The sequence below is a fragment of the Balaenoptera physalus genome, assembly GCF_965194825.1.
Source record: "Balaenoptera physalus genome assembly, chromosome: 1".
Lineage (NCBI taxonomy): Eukaryota > Metazoa > Chordata > Mammalia > Artiodactyla > Balaenopteridae > Balaenoptera > Balaenoptera physalus.
Genome location: NC_138882.1, coordinates 38,897,087 through 38,911,862, shown reverse-complemented (window position 1 = coordinate 38,911,862; position 14,776 = coordinate 38,897,087).

Sequence of the window (14,776 nt, the reverse complement as noted above, 5' to 3'; positions counted from 1 at the left end):
AAATTGAGGTGGTGGACTTTGGGAGCAACTGTAGACTTGGGGTTTTCTTTCTGCATCTAATTTGTTTCTGGTTTTATGTTTATTTTAGTTTAGTATTTAGAGATTATTATTATCATTGGTAAATTTATTTATTGATTTGGTTGCTCTCTTCCTTTTTTTTAGTATATATATTTTATCTTTTTTCTCTTTTTGTGAGTGTGTATGTGTATTCTTCTTTGTATGATTTCATCTGTATAGCTTTGTTTTTACCATTTGTCCTAGAGTTCTGTCTGTCAATTTTTTTTTTTTCTTGGATAGTTTTTAATGCTTATTTTCATTGGTGGATTTGTTTTTGGGTTTGGTCGTTCTCTTCTTTCATTCTTTAAAAATTTAAAAAAAATTTTTAATAATATTTAAAAATTTTAATAACTATTTTATTTTTTTCTTTCATTCTTTCTTTCTTTTCTCCCTTTTCTTCTGAGCCAAATGGCTGACAGGTTCTTGGTGCTCTGGCCGGGTGTCAGGGCTGAGCCTCTGAGGTGAGAGAGCTGAGTTCAGGACACTGGGCTACCAGAGAGCTCCCAGCCCCCTGTAATATCAAATGGCAAAAGTTCTCCCAGAGATATCTATCTCAATGCTAAGACCCAGCTCCACTCAATGACCAGCAAATTACAGTGCTGGACACCCTATGCCAAACAACTAGCAAGACAGGAACACAACCCCATTCATTAGCAGAGTGGCTACCTAAAATCATAATAAGTTCACAGATACCCCAAAACACACCACCAGATGTGGTCCTGCTCACCAGAAAGACAAGATCCAGACTCATCCACCAGATCACAGGCACCAGTACCCTGCACCAGGAAGCCTACACAACCCACTGAACCAACCTTACCCACTGGGAGCAGACACCAAAAACAATGGGAACTACAAACCTGTAGCCTGTGAAAAGGAGACCCCAAACACAGTAAGTTAAGCAAAATGAAAAGGCAGAGAAACACACAGCAGATGAAGGAGCAAGGTAAAAACCTACCAAACCAAACAAATGAAGAGGAAATAGGCAGTCTACCTGAAAAAGAATTCAGAGTAATGATAGCAAGATGATCCAAATTTTTGGAAATAGAATGGAGAAAATACAAGAAACATTTAACAAGGACCTAGAAGAACTGAAGAGCAAACAAACAATGATGAACAACACAATAAATGAAATTAAAAATTCTCTAGAAGGAATCAATAGCAGAATAACTGAGGCAGAAGAATGGATAAGTGACCCATAAGATAAAATAGTGGAAATAACTACCGCAGAGCAGAACAAAGAAAAAAGAATGAAAAGAATTGAAGACAGTTTCAGACACCTCTGGGACAACATTTAATGCACCAACATTCGAATTATAGGGGTCCCAGAAGAAGAAGAGAAAAAGAAAGGGACTGAGAAAATATTTGAAGAGATTATAGTTGAAAACTTCCCTAACATGGGAAAGGAAATAGTCAATCAAGTCCAGGAAGTGCAGAGAGTGCCATGCAGGATAAATCCAAGGAGAAACATGCTAAGACACATATTAATCAAACTATCAAAAATGAAATACAAAGGAAAAAAATTAAAAGTAGCAATAGAAAAGCAACAAATAACATACAAGGGAATCCCCATAAGGTTAACAGCTGGTCTTTCAGCAGAAACTCTGCAAACCAGAAGGAGGTGGTGGGACATATTTAAGTGATGAAAGGGAAAAACCTACAACCAACATTACTCTACCCAGCAAGGATCTCATTCAGATTTGACGGAGAAATCAAAAGCTTTCCAGACAAGCAAAAGCTAAGAGAATTCAGCACCACCAAACCAGCTTTACAACAAACGCTAAAGGAACTTCTCTAGGCAGGAAACACAAGAGAAGGAAAGGACCTACAATAGCAAACCCAAAATGATTAAGAAAATGGTAATAGAAACATACATATTGATAACAACCTTAAATGCAAATGGATTAAATGGTCCAACCAAAAGACATAGACTAGCTGAATGGATACAAAAACAAGACCCGTATATGTGCTGTCTACAAGAGACCCACTTCAGACCTAGGGACACATACACACTGAAAGTGAGGAGATGGAAAAAGATATTCCATACGAATGGAAACCAAAAGAAAGCTGGAGTAGCAATTCTCATATCAGACAAAATAGACTTTAAAATAAAGACTGTTAAAAAGACAAAGAAGGACACTACATAGTCATCAAGGGATCAATCCAAGAAGAAGAAATAACAATTGTAAATATTTATGCTCCCAACATAGGAGCAACTCAATATATAAGGCAAATGCTAACAGCCATAAAAGGGGAAATTGACAGTGACACAATCACAGTAGGGGTATTTAACACCCCACTTTCACCAATGGACAGATCATCCAAAATGAAAATAAATAAGGAAACACAAGCTTTAAATGATACATTAAACAAGATGAACTTAAATGATATTTATAGGACATCCCATCCAAAAACAACAGAATACATTTTCTTCTCAAGTGCTCATGGAACATTCTCCAGGGTAGATCATATCTTGGGTCACAAATCAAGCCTTGGTAAATTTAAGAAAATTGAAATCATATCAAGTATCTTTTCTGACCACAACGCTATGAGACTAGGTATCAATTACAGGAAAAAATCTGTAAAATCTACAAACACATGGAGGCTAAACAATACACTACTAAATAACCAAGAGATCACTGAAGAAATCAAAGAGGAAATCAAAAAATACCTAGAAACAAATGACAATGAAAACACAATGACCCAAAACCTATGGGATGCAGCAAAAGCAGTTCTAAGAGGGAAGTTTATAGCAATACAATCCTACCTCAAGAAACAAGAAAAATCTCAAAGAAACAACCTAACCTTACACCTAAAACAATTAGAGAAAGAAGAACAAAAAAACCCAAAAGCTAGCAGAAGGAATGAAATCATAAAGATCAGATCAGAAATAAATGAAAAAGAAATGAAGGAAACAATAGCAAAGAACAATAAAACTAAAAGCTGGTTCTTTGAGAAGATAAATAAAATTGATAAACCATTAACCAGACCCATCAAGAAAAAAGGGAGAAGACTGAAATCAATAGAATTAGAAATGAAAAAGGAGAAATAACAACTGACACTGCAGAAATACAAAGGATCATGAGAGATTACTACAAGCAACTCTATGCCAATAAAATGGACAACCTGGAAGAAATGGACAAATTCTTAGAAAAACACAACCTTCCGAGACTGAACCAGGAAGAAATAGAAAATATAAACAGACCAATCTCAAGCACTGAAATTGTAAGTGTGATTAAAAATCTTCCAACAAACAAAAGCCCAGGACCAGATGGCCTCAGAGGTGAATTCTATCAAACATTTAGAGAAGAGATAAAACCTATCCTTCTCAAACTCTTCCAAAATATAGCAGAGGGAGGATCACTCCCAAATTCATTCTACGAGGCCAGCATCACCCTAATACCAAAACCAAACGTCACAAAAAAAGAAAACTACAAACCAATATCTCTGATGAACATAGATCCAAAATCCTCAACAAAATACTGGGAAACAGAATCTCAACAGCATATTAAAACTATCATCTCGGTGTTTTGTGACCACCTAGAGGGGTAGGGTAGGGAGGGTGGGAAGGAGGGAGACACAAGAGGGAAGAGGTATGGGGATATATGTATATGTATAACTGATTCACTTTGTTATAAAGCAAAAACTAACACACCATTGTGAAGCAATTATACTCCAATAAAGATGTTAAAAAAAATCAAATAAATGCCATTTTAAGATCAAAAAAAAAAAAAGGATCATACACCATGATCAAGTGAGGTTTATGCCAAGAATGTAAGGATTCAATATACGCGAATCAATCAATGTGATGCACCATATTAACAAACTAAAGTATAAAAACCATATGATCATCTCAATAGATGCAGAAAAAGCTTTTGACAAAATTCAACACACGTTTATGATAAAAACTCTCCAGAAAGTAGGCATAGAGGGAACTTACCTCAACATAATAAAGGCCATATATGACAAACCCACAGCCAGCATCATTCTCATGGTGAAAAACTGAAACCATTTCCACTAAGATCAGGAGCAAGACAAGGTTGCCCACTCTCACCACTATTATTCAACATACTTTTGGAAGTTTTAGCCTCAACAGTCAGAGAAGATAAAGAAATAAAAGGAATCCAGATTGGAAAAGAAGTGAAACTGTCACTGTTTGCAGATGACATGATACTATACATAGAGAATCCTAAAGACTCTACCAGAAAACTACTAGAGCTAATCAATGAATTTGGTTAAAGTAGCAGGATACAAAACTAATGCACAGAAATCTCTTGCATTCCTATACACTAATGATGAAAAATCTGAAAGAGAAATTAAGGAAACACTCCCATTTACCATTGCAACCAAAAGAATAAAATACCAAGGAATAAAACTACCTAAGGATACAAAAGACCTGTAAGAAGAAAACTATAAGACACAGATGAAAGAAATTAAAGATGATACAGATGGTGAGGTATACCATGTTCTTGGATTGGAAGTATTAACATTGTGAAAATGACTATACTACCCATAGCAGTCTACAGATTCAATGCAATCCCTATCAAACTACAAATGGCATTTTTCACAGAAGTAGAACAAAAAATTTCACAATTTGTATGGAAACACAAAAGAACCTGAATAGCCAAAGCAATCTTGAGAAAGAAAAATGGAGCTAGAGGAATCAGGCTCCCTGACTTCAAACTATACTACAAAGTCATAGCAATCAAGATAGTATGGTACTTGCACAAAAACAGAAATATAGATCAATGGAACAGAATAGAAAGCCCAGAGATAAACCCATGCACATATGGTCACGTTATCTTTAATAAAGTAGGCAAGAATATACAATGGAGAAAAGACATCCTCTTCAATAAGTGATGCCGGTAAAACTGGACAGCTACATGTAAAAGAATGAAATTAGAACACTCCCTAACACCATACAGAAAAATAAACTCAAAATGGATTCAAGACCTAAATGTAAGGCCAGACACTATAAAACTCTTAGAGGAAAACATAGGCAGAATACTCCATGACATAAATCAGAGCAAGATCCTTCTTGACCCACCTCCTAGAGAAATGGAAATAAAAACAAAAATAAACAAATGGGACCTAATGAAACTTAAAGGCTTTTGCACAACAAAGGAAACTATAAACAAGATGAAAAGACAGCTCTCACAATGGAAGAAAATATTTGCAAACGAAGCAACTGATAAAGGATTAATCTCCAATATATACAAGGATCTCATGCAGGTCAATATCAAGAAAACAAACAACCTAATCCAAAAGTGGGAAGAAGATCTAAATAGACATTTCTCCAAAGACATAGAGATTGTCAACAGACACATGAAAGGATGCTCAACATCACTAATCATTAGAGAAATGTAAATCAAAACTACAATGAGATAGCACCTCACCCAGGGCAGAACGGCCATCATCAAAAAATCTACAAACAATAAATGTTGGAGAGGGTGTGGAGAAAAGGGATTCCTCTTGCACTGTTGGTGGGAATGTAAATCAATACAGCCACTATGGAGAACAGTAGTGATTCATTAAAAACTAAAAATAGAATTACTATATGAGCCAGCAATCCCACTATTGGGCATATACCCAGAGAAAACCGTAATTCAAGAAAGACACGCACCCCAATGTTCATTGCAGCACTATTTACAATAGCCAGGTCATGGAAGCAACCTAAATGCCCATCAACAGATGAATGGATAAAGAAGATCTGGTATATATATATACAATGGAATATTATTCATCCATAAAAAGGAATGAAATTGGGTCATTTGTAGAGACGTTTGTGGACCTAGAGACTGTCATGCACAGTGAAGTAAGTCAGAAAGAGAAAAACAAATATCGTATGTTAACGTATATATGTGGAATCTAGAAAAATGATACAGATGAAGCGGTTTGCAGGGCAGAAATAGAGACACAGATGTAGAGAACAAATGTATGGACACCAAGGGGGGAAAGTGGTAGGGGTGGTGGTGGTGCTGTGATGAATTGGGAGATTGGGATTGACATGTAAACACTAATATGTATAAAATAGATAACTAATAAGAACCTGCTCTATAAAAAATAAAATAAAAGTCAATAAATAAATAAATATAGAGTAAAATAAATAAATAAACGGTCTACATATAGACAGAGAATGTCAGAGTGGACAAAAAAAAAAAAAAAGAACAACAATGCTATCTACAAAATCCATTTTATAAAGACACAAATATGTTAGTAGTGAAGGGACACAGAACCACTGCTCTGGCTCTCAGGAATGACTATCAGGCATTTGTACTTTTGGTGAATTTATTAGTGTTCTTTTCACAGGAACATTTTCAATTCAACCTTTTTGTGAAATGAGAGGACTGGTCATCTCTTACAGGAGTTTAAGCGGGAAAGATAGAGGCAACTTCACTGGGACCCTGGAAATGGCCAAATCAAATGACAAGCCTGAATCAGTGGGGCTGTGCGTATGTGGACACTTAAGTTAATGACCATGAAGGAGATGCTGATGGTGGGTGATTTGTACTCTTCTAGCTCCACCTGAGAAATGAGTTTGCCAACAGAGCTTTATTCTGAAAGCCAGTTCTTGGTTTGTCTTGATTTTTGTTTTTATCCCAGGAAGCCTTCCAAATGAGCCAGAATGAGAAAACACAGGTCAGTTCATTGCATAGAGCTGTGTGAGGGCAGAGGGCAGGTGGGAGCAATTGGCTGCTGGAGGGAGAAATCTCACCTGGGCCATTTTGGATTTGGGTTGTTGGAGCTATTTTCTGAGCAGGACACTTGTGACTTTGTCTTTCCAATGCACCAACAATGAAGTGGAAAGTAAAATATTTCACTGGTTGTTTTGTCACATCTCATATGAAACATTTGATTGATGTTTTGGACTGAACTGCTCAGATGTTGAGTATTCTGGAATTTTATGCTTTTATGTCTGAGATGATCAAAATGCAAGGAAGAATATTAGTTTCATGCAATGTTAAAGGATGCTCTGTGCGTCTGTGTTTGAGTAGGTATGTGTTGTGGAAAGGGAGTGTGGAGAAAGCCATGTTCTGAAATGCCTTAAACAAAGTGAACCGGTTTCTTTGTTATGAACCTTTAATATGAGCAAATGTGCAATGGGAGTCATTTTTTTATTGAAGTATAGTTGATTTACAATGTTGTGTTAATTTCAGGTGTATAACACCGTGATTCAGTTATATATATATATATATTCTTTTTCAGATTCTTTTCCCTTATAGGTTATCACAAAATATTGAGTATAGTTCCCTGTGCTATACCGTAGGTTCTTGTTGGTTATATATTTTATAATGGGAATCTTGACAGACAAGGTGGAGAACTTTACTGTGGTGTGCAATATTTACCAAACTTATTTGAATAGGGGCTCTTTTTTTTCCATAGAATGCCTGTATTAGAGGTGAATAACTTCCAATGTGTTGCTTAAATAAAGTAAGGTTTTTATTTTCTTTCAGGTGAGTGAAATCCAGAAATAGGCAGTCCAGGTGACTGTGACCCCATGATATCATCTGGGACCCAGGCTCCTTTTACCTCTCTGCTTTTATATCCTTAGCTCATTACTTCCATCCTCCAAGTCACTACACAGTTCCAGATGGCTAACGTTGTGCTGACCGTCACATACTTGTTCCAGGCAGAAAGTTAGAGGGAAGTGTGAAGGGCATAAAGTATGCTCCCCCTTGTTGAGCATCTCCCTTAAGGGGATTTCCTGGAAGTCCCATCCCATATCTTCTATTTGCATCTCATTGGTCACATTTAGCTGCCATGGAGACTGAGAAATGTAGGCCTAGAGCTGGGCACATTGCTGCTGTGAAAATTAATAAACAGAGACCTCAATGAAAAGAGTCAGGATGCCAAAAGGAAAGCTCTTATGTCCTACGATGATAGCAGAGCCCAACAGGAAGAAGAAAGACTTCCTCTTCTTGTCTGGCATGAGCTCAGCAAATAAGAGACAGTCACAACTCAGGCAATGAAAAGCCATTATACTTCGAGTTCTTGACTCCTCCAATGGACTCTTGGTTTACTATAATCCTCCCAACTTCCTTTTCTCCTCTATAAAGGAGTTCTCTCCATTTTTGCTGGGGACTTGCATGTGGCTCACCATGGTTGCAAACCCTGAACTGCAATTTTTGCTGATCTCAAATAAACTCTCCCTTTTTTTTTTTTTTTTTTTTTGCTGGAGAAATAATTGGCAGTCTATTTGTTTTAGGTCAACACTGCTCTGAGTTAAATCAGGGTTTTATAGCCAAAGAGGAAAGGAAGAAAAAATGTCAAAGAGGCAAATAGTCTCTATACAAATATCCAACTGAACAAACCTCAGGGCTAAGTTTGGGAAATGTTGGTGTGTATTATTTCCCCACTGCTTTCCAATGTTTTGTCTTACCCACATGCTACATGGCCTTTCTCTCTCTCTCTCTCTCTCACGCACACACACATTTTTATCTCCGTATATCTTTGTCTCTCACATACATATATGTATATAGAAATATATATGTTTATACATATATGTCTTAGATTATCCACAGACTATAAGTGACTAATAGACTGTTAGAGCAGGAAGAAAATTTAGAAATTATTTAGCTTAGAGGTTCTCAACCCTGGTCACACATTAGAATCAGTTGGGGGAATTTATAAAAATATTTATGCTTGAGTCCTACCAGTTTGAATCATAATCTTTGGGGATAATGCCCAAATATTCATCTTTTTTCCTAATGCTTCCTTCCCAGTTGATTCTACCCTGTAGCCAGGGTTGAAAGTGTATGGTCTAGACCAACTTCATCACTTTATAGGAAAATTATCTGTAAAATTATTTATTTCATGTCTGCTTCCCCCATTAGACTATAAAACCTATGAGAGCAGGAATAGTATCTATTATGTTATCACTGTATTCATCCCCAGAGCTTAGCACAGCACTGGCACAAATTTGAATGAATGAATGAGTCAGCTAAGGCTCAGAGAAGGGAAGGCCCTCATGCAAGGTCATACAGCAAATACACACACAGAAGAACCAGGATTAGAACCTTTGTCTCTTGACTTCCTGTTCAGGGCTCCTTCAGGTATTCCATGACTTCCATAGTTAGATGGTCAGAACTTGAAACAATTTACTCCAGAACTGATAGATGTGCTCTTGTGTTCCTGCAGTGCTTATTGTATGCTGTTGTACTTATTTGTGAATCTCGGGTTAAGAACTGTATCTTATTTCTTCAAGCATCATCTGCCACACACCTTGCCTGGCTCACCATAAATAACTCATGATAATAACTAAAGGAAAAGAATGAAAGAAGGAAGGAAAGAAAGAAAGAAAGAGAGGAAGGAAAGAAAGAAAGAAGGAAAGAAAGAAAGAAAGAAAGAAAGAAAGAAAGAAAGAAAGAAAGAAAGAAAGAAAGAAAGAAAAAGAAAGATAGAAAGAAAGAAAGAAAAAGAAAGAAAGAACCCATGCAAATTCACTCCTTTGGAACACCATAACTTATTTTCAGAGTCTTTCTTGTCAAATGCCACTTTACTATCTTCAACCTTCCCTTTCTATGCCTTAAATCTGGATTCTACATGGTCTCTAGCCAACAGCTCGATTTTAATTACCTATCTGGTTGAAAAGTCTTGAAAACTAATTCACAGTAAGGTGTTAATGACTGATAAGGTTTGATGGCATACCTTATCATAACCTTCTTGGGATCTTTGCATATCAACCAGGGACAGTATCCTGGCTCAAAAGAAGGAAAGTCTAATTGGAAAAATCTAAGTCTAATGAACAGAACTCATGAGAGGTAACTAGGGGTGTAAGCAGGGTGGCCTTCCTAGAGGGATATAATCACATCAAAACACTTGTCATATATCAGGCAGCTAGGTGTTCCTCTTTGAGTAGGGAACCTGGAATGCACTCCTAGGGGTCAAGTCCTCAAGTCTGCCTTAGTTAGAGGTCTACTTTGATCAGGGGATTCTCACTTAGACCATCACGAATGCAATGATAGAGACCAGCAACTTCCCGGGGGTGCTGTGGAGGCTTGGCCACAGGGGCACAGACCCATATGGTCCAGGAGGAAAGGAATGCATATTCAGTGCCAGAGGCAGAGCTCTTAAAAAATGTTAACTCTCTTTCTTCTCTCAGCAGGCATTGCTCAGTCAGCAGCCCCAGAGGGAACAATTAGATTGTTTATCCAAACCTCAGCCTCTTTGCTGTGTAATTGATTTTTCATTGAGTGTATTTAGGAAATGGTTATTTACATGAATACAGGCACACCAGGGACATGGCAGCATCTGATCATAGGAAATGGGAGGGAATCTAGATCAAAGTGTGGAATTCAGTGGGAGGGAGGGTGGGCTTTAGAGGCAGACAACCTAGGCTGAGAATCTGACTCTGGCTGCTGACTTTGTGTATTTGGGCAAATTATTAACCCTCCAAGCCTTGGTCTCCTCATTTGAAAAGGGGGGTAAATTTACTTGCAATGAGGATTAAATTAAACAATGCTCATAAAATGCTGAGGGCTGGGCCTGCTACATCCTATACACTCAATAGGCTGTTTTTATTATTACTATTATTATACTATTATTACTGTTAGTTTCCATGCCAGGGAAGCTTTCGAGTCCTCCACTTAGCCTACCTGACCCTAACTCTATTTCAGTGTTTGGCCTAAGTCTTACCTTTTCCCGAGAGCCCTCCCTGACAGCTCTGGTCCTTCTCCAGTTACCCCCTTCTTCCAAGAACATTATGAGATTTAGTCTGTAGGATCATATTTTAAACCTTAGTTACAAGCAATAGTGTTTTATTTTCTTCTTCCCTGTCTAGGCCAGGGATTGGCAAACTACAGCCCACAGGCCATATCTGGTCTTTTGTTTTTGTGTGGGCTGTGAGCTAAGAACAGTTTTCACATTTTTAAATGGTCGAAAAAAAGTCAAAAGAAGAAGAATATTTCGTGACACATGAAAATGATATGAAATTCAAATACTAGTGTCTATAAATAGAGTTTTATTGGCAGATAGCCACAGCCATTCATTTGCATATTCTCTATGGCTGCTTTTGGGCTACGATGGCAAAATTGAGTAGTTAGTAGAGACAGTATGACCCATAAAACCAAAAATATTTAGTATCTGGCCCTTTTACAGCAACGTTTGCTGAGCTCTAGACTATAAGCTTCTTAGATGGGCAGGGTGTGCCATTCTTGTCTGAATTTCCATGGCACATGACAGAACACTTGTCATATAGCCAGTGTTGGATAAATCCCGTGCATTGTTGATGGTAACATATCAGTTTTGCCACATGGGTTCTATTGTGTTTCCTACCTCTGCTCCTACTACTGGGGTGTGGGTGAAAAATTATTTGTACAGCAAGGGTGTGTGGTGAGTTGTTTCCTTCGTGGATTTGAGGTCTTCAAAGGCAGAGAGATCTGTTCTTATTGCAGCGCCAAGAGAAGGAAATGAATATTCACGGGCACCAATATGCACCTTGAACTGTGCTCTGTCCTTTGATGCTTTATCTAATTTAATGCCCATTCACTTATTCAACAAACAGTTATCAAGTGCCTGCCATGGAGCAGGCATTGTTCTAGGCAGTGGAAATGCAGCTGGGAGCAAAACAGGTAAAACATTTTCTGCTATCATTGAGTTTACTTTCTATGTTGAAATGGGCAGGAATTCTAAATAAATAAGTACAATATATTGTATAGGTGGGATTAAATGATAAGGGGAAAAATAAAGCAGACATGGGAGAGAGTACTTGCCAGCTTTTTATTTTAGGTGGGGAAGATTGTTCGAATTTTAGATGGAGAGGTCAGAGGACACCTCTCTGAAAAGGTGATTTGAGCGAAGACTAAGGGTGTGAAGCATGTGGATATTTGGCAAGAATATTACAGTTGACCCTCAAACAACAGGAGTTTGAACTGCAGGGGTCCACTTACATGCAGATTTTTTCAATAGTAAATACTGTAGCTCTACATGATCCTTGATTGGTTGAATCCATGGATGCAGAACTGCAGATACAGAAGAACCATGAATATGGAGAGCTGAATATAAGTTACACATGGATTTTCCACTGCGTGGAGAGTTGGCACCTTAACCCCTGTGTTGTTCAAGGGTCAGTTGTATAGGTAGAGGGGCAGCAAGTGCAAAGGCCCTGAGTCAAGAGACGACTTGGTGTGTCCAAGGAATAGCAGCGAGGCTGGAGTGAGGAGAGGGAGAAGAAAATAGTAAGAGACTGTGGAGAGAGAAAGGGGGAGGGGAACGGGGGAAGGAGCCCGATCATGGAAAGCTTTTCATATCACTCAGACGGCTTAAGCTTTTCTTCTGAGATGGGAAGTCCCTGAAGGTTTTGAACACATGATTGAGGATATCTGATTTTTATTTTAAAACAAGAGCTGTATGAGGTAGGTGTTTCTTGTTTTCATTCTATAGATAAAAACACTGAAATTCGGAAAGGCCAGGTGGTATGTGGTTATACAACGGGTAAGAGGCAGAGGTGGGATTTGAATGTAGGCTTAGCCAGATTCCACTGCCCTCTTTGCCTGGCTGGGTGGCACGGAGTGGAGCCTCAATAAGGGAATTCAGAATGACTTCTGGTACTTGGGCTGTGGAATGAGCTGCACAGCCCCACGTGCTGTCCCTCTGCTCAGCTCTGCCTTGGTGCTGGGGACAGCTAGGAACATGGTCTAAGAGCTGGCCAGTGGGTCCTTCCATCTTCCTTAAACTTGCACCAGCTATGCAGTGGCCGAATGACAAACATTAATTAAAGTAATTAATTAAAAAGGGAGCAACTTAATTAGCTCCTAATACTCACATGCTGCCAATTAAACACCTTGATGACTAGTTTACTCTGGAGCTTAATTAGGTGTTTCTAAATAAATCTAGCCCTGTGCCACCACCTGTCAGTTTCAGAGCCAAATCTTTTCTTGGACATGTCCTCTCTTACTTGGGGAGGAGTAGAATGGCTGGTTTGGGTGGAGAAGTAAAATGAGATATTGGCATCTCTCGAGATTATTTCATGGTCCTGTTGTGGATTTGCAACTTGGTGACAATCACTGTGCAGGTCATATCTCTGTCCCTGCCTGTGCTACCACTAGACTTCTGGCCACAGACACCTTTAGCTAAAGGGCTTGTAAGAGAGGAAAATTGTAATGTGCATTGCGAAGTTTCCCTCCTGCAGGTAATGTGAAGTCCCGCTATTTGCTCTCAACTGTCTGTTGCCTAAGCACAGGTTACCCTCTTAATAACTGTGGAATTGACTTGTTCTGAATGAGGGGCCAGAGTTTAACAGCAACACAGGAGTGAAGACTTTAGGTTCCTGCAAACTCAAGATGTGTTAACAGAACCAAGGGATTGCTGGAGATGCCAGACTGTGTCATTCGATGGAGAGATGACGCCCCGTGGTACTTGGTACTGGTCAGTGACCTGAGTGCTGAGTAATGGGTAGTATTTTCCAAGGAACACTGACAAGTAGATATTTCCCATGGATGCTGATCAACTTGGTAGGGGGGCCTAGAAATCAAATCAGTCAAGGAATAGATGAAGAAATTGAGAATGCTTGGTCTAGAGTCTTGGGACTGGGTACGGTAACCATCATTCAGTCTATGAAGAGCTATTATCATAGCAGGGGCCGTAAGTATATTCCATGTTACTCCAGTACCATAACCCACATTTTCAACTATTGTACTTTACAGAAGGAAGGGGAGAGTTTTGCTGGGTTTACAGCCCTCGTCACTCTCCCTGTAGCTGGGGCCGTTTCTTCCCAACTTGAAGACTGTAGCAGTTTTTATTTTGTTTCTATTTATTTATTTTATTTATAGCTGTGTTGGGTCTTCGTTTCTGTGTGAGGGCTTTCTCTAGTTGTGGCGAGCGGGGGCCACTCTTCATCGCGGTGCACGGGCCTCTCACTATCGCGGCCTCTCTTGTTGCGGAGCACAGGCTCCAGGTGCGCAGGCTCAGTAATTGTGGCTCACGGGCCTAGCTGCTCTGTGGCATTTGGGATCTTCCCAGACCAGGGCTCGAACCGGCGTCCCCTGCATTAGCAGGCAGATTCTCAACCACTGCGCCACCAGGGAAGCCCAACTGTAGCAGTTTGAAACATGATCCCAAAGTCTCTGATGCTCCTCATCAATAGATGGCGTCTTTGTCCCCTCTCCTTGAACCTGTGACTTTTTCACCAATAGACTATAGGGTAAGTAGCAATACACTAGCTTCTGGGCCCAGGCATTAAGCGACTGGCAACTTCCATGCCCTCTCTCTTGGATTGCTCATTCTTGTTACACAGCCACCACAGTGCAAGGAAGCAAGCAGGCGCCTGGACAGCCACGTTTAGGTGTTTCAGCTGACAGCCCCAGCTGAGGTCCCAGCAGACTGCCACCATCAACCACCAGACGCATGAACATGATTCTCTGCATGGAGCGGAAATGAACTGCCCTCACTGAGCTCCGTCCAAATAGCACGTTTGTGAGCAAAATAAATGATTGTTGCTGTTTTCAGCCTCGTATTTGAGGTGGCTTGTTAGATAACTGGATCACAGGCAAGGCAGGCTCCCAATTTTCAGAATCAGTCCTAAGTTGAGTGTCAGACTGTTCCGCCTCTGTAGTAAGTTAGGTCAGCCTGACCCTGGCTCACTGCCTGGTACATAGTAGTGACTCAGCATTTGCCAAGTGAACGAATGACTGTGTGTTCCAGTCATGAAAACTGAAACCTTGCCTTTGCCTTGAGACCCAGTCTTCCTCTACTGCCCCAGTTCAGTGTGTTTTTTAAACCTTGA